At 47.7% G+C, this 3,212-nt stretch overlaps 1 pseudogene; it reads left to right on the plus strand.

Annotated features, from left to right (window-relative positions):
* Positions 1-663: 663 nt before the first annotated feature.
* On the plus strand, positions 664-1,222 carry LOC122204931 (annotated as a pseudogene).
* Positions 1,223-3,212: the final 1,990 nt, after the last annotated feature.

Raw genomic sequence — 3,212 nt, forward strand, 5'->3', positions numbered from 1 at the left:
GACCAAGAAGATGAAGCTTTCTGCCAGGAGGACAAAACAGCTGTGCTGGTAGGGACCATAACAGATGACATGTGTATCCAGGTGGCCCCCAAATGGAAGGTGTGCACACTGCACGTGAGCCACATCCTCAGGGCCAGGAGCAAGATTTTCACCTTAAACAAGTTGGCACTGGACTCCTTCCAGGGCTGTGGCCCCATCTTGTTCTCTGATCCTCAAAAAGGCCCAGAGGTGTACAGGCATATCAACAAGGCCCTGTGAACCACACGCAGCCCCACCAAACCTTATCAGTGCTGCAAGGGCTGGAGGTCCGCGTGCACCACAGGCCATCTGGTCCACCATCACTACAAAAACTAACTTCAGATCCTGCCTTGTTATTGTAAAGATTTGGGGGTGGCTCAGTCGGTTGAGTGTCCAATTCTTGATTTCCGCTCAGGTCATGATCCAAGGGTCATGGGATCGAGACCTACATCAGGCTTTGTGCTGGGTGTGGAGCCTGCTTGGGATTCTTTCTCCTTCTCTCCCTCTGCCCCTCTCCCATGGTTGCATTCTTTCTCTAAAGTAAAAAAGTAAGTAAATAAATAATAAGATTTTGGATGCTGGGAAAAAACTAATAAAAGGAATATGAACAGCTCTCTTTGCCACATCTACTGCAAGAGATGAAGAATGAAGACCATTCTCAGCAATCAGACTGTTGACATTGCAGAGAATGTCAACATCACTCTGAAGGGACACACTGTTATTGGGAAGGGCCCCAGAGGAACCCTGCAGAGGGACTGAAATCACATCAATATAGAACTCACTATCCCCGGAAAGAAAAAGAAGAGGCTCCGAGTTGACAAGTGGTGGGGAAACAGAAAAGAACTGGCTACCATTTGCACCATCTGTAGTCATGTACAGAACATGGTCAAGGGTGTTACGCTAGGCTTCCATTACAAAATGAGGTCTGTGAATGCTCACTTCCCCATCAACGTTGTTATTCAGCAGAATGGTTCTCTTGCAGAAATCCAAAATATCTAGGGTTTGGATGAGGCCAGGTGTTTCTTGTTCAGTATCCCAAGCCCAGTAAGAGGAGTTGATTCTTGAGGGAAATGATGTTGAACTTGTATCACACTCAGCTGTTTTGACTCAATAAGTCACAACAGTTGAAAACAAGAATATCAGAAACGTTTTGGATGATATCTATGTTTCTGAGGAAGGAATGGTGCAGCAGGCTAATGAATAAGATCTAAGTTGTTCCGCTACAAAAACAGCAAGATGCCAGATGATTTTTCAGACTTATTTGTGATATTTTAAAGACACAATAAAAGCTGTATTGATCTGAAGGAGGGGGGGCAGGGAGTGGAAAGGAATACGAACATTCTTTTAACCTCAGGGAAGGTAAGGATTTCTTAAAGAAGATTCCAAACGGGGAAGAAGAGGTTGAGGTGGGCCCTGCGGGTAGGGAAGTACATGTTGCTTTGCAGGTAGAGGCCTCCATATTGTCTTGAGGGGAGGCGAAGACTGGACCATGCTTCTGGTTCAGAAGGTTCAGAGGAGTCTGGGAAATTGAAACATTCAGAGGCATCCACTCCGATGTCCCTATCCCATTGCCGGGATCCCAAGCCTTGACCTTGGCCCTGGCCTAACAGACTTGCTTTGGTTGGGTAGTCAACTGCCTTTGAAGTTTGGACACTGAGACTATTTCAGGCTTGTCTTGAATTCATTCCCCTTTCCTTCTGTGGAGTATGGAAGTTTCCTTGGATGCAATTAAAGAGGCCCTGTGGCTTCCATTTCTAGCTTTCTGTTACCTGCTTCTATGCCTCGGCTGTTCATTATCTTTCTGTAGGAGCCTCCATAGTGCTTACCATGGCCATCTAATATTGTGATCTTTAGAGCCACTATTACTCCCCCCACTGACCCCCAAGTCTCAAATGCCTGATGCACTCACTGCCTGCTAACACACTCCACCCGCAGGTGCACCATCCAGTTCAGCACTGGGACAAGTTTTAACAGTTGGAAGCCACCTTGCACCAGGACCTGCCTGTGCTTCACCCCCACCAGTGATGGGGTCCTCCTTGCCAGCCGAGAGGGATTAGCACAGCTCCCAAGCCCCCATCGAACCACCTGCTTTCTTGGACCACTCCCAGCAAGCACCAACTGCTGCAGGTAAGGTTCTTACAAGCAAACAACGAAATGGGTTTCAGGGTTGGGGGGCAAGATGTGGATCAGGAAATCAATGCCTGTGAGGGATTGAGCAAGGGAAATCAACTGTGACCAGGCCTGACACAGCCTGGGCCGGCCCACGGGGAGTCCTGCAGCGAACCTCCTCCCCAGGGCAGAGCTATCCCGCATCTGGGTGAAGTGACAGGGTCTTTACACCACACCCCTCGCCCCATCACTCTCCTCTGGAAAGGGCATGACCTCAGGCAGGGCTGCCCTGACAAGTGCTTCCACGAAGGGGGCTCTGGAAGCCGTCCCCATGTCTACCACAACCCGGGAAAGCAGTCATTGAGTATTTACAGTGTCAGATGAGGCTAAATGTCATACATACTCAAAGGCAGGGACCATCATTATCCCCATGTTTGCATGCAAGATGAAGAAACTGAGGCACGGAGTGCTTAAATGACTTAGTCAGGGTTGCACAGCATGTGACGGAATTGAGATTCCATCTAGAGATGTAAAAAAAAAAAAAAAAAAAAAAAAGTTGAATAAGGGGCGCCTGGGGGGTTCAGTCAGTTAAGCATCTGACCTCAGGCTCAGGTCACAATCTCACCGTTTGTGAGTTCTAGCCCCACATCGGGCTCTCTGCTGTCAGCACAGAGCCTGCTTCGGATCCTCTGTCTCCCTCTCTCCGCCCCTCCCCTGCTTGTGTACTCTCTCTCTCTCTCTCAAAAATAAGTAAACATTTTAAAAAATGTTAATGAAATTCTTTGGGAAGTTTAAACTTTCAGGAAAAGGTAATGCGGAGATCCCTGTGCACCCTTCGCCCAGTGTCCCCAGCTGTTAACATATTGCACAAGCATGGTACATTTGCCATAACTGAGAAAATAACGCTGGGTTATGTTACTATTAACTAAACCACAGACTTTACGTGGCTTTCCACTGATATCCTTTTACTGTTCCAAGATCAAATCCAAGATACTACCTTGCATTTAGCATCCCACAGATTTAGACTCTTAGGTGTAAACTTTTGACCTGTCTGCCTCACTGCCTGCCGTTCCCAAAAGCTTCTG

Source organism: Panthera leo, chromosome D4 (assembly GCF_018350215.1).
Source record: "Panthera leo isolate Ple1 chromosome D4, P.leo_Ple1_pat1.1, whole genome shotgun sequence".
In the NCBI taxonomy this organism is placed as follows: domain Eukaryota; kingdom Metazoa; phylum Chordata; class Mammalia; order Carnivora; family Felidae; genus Panthera; species Panthera leo.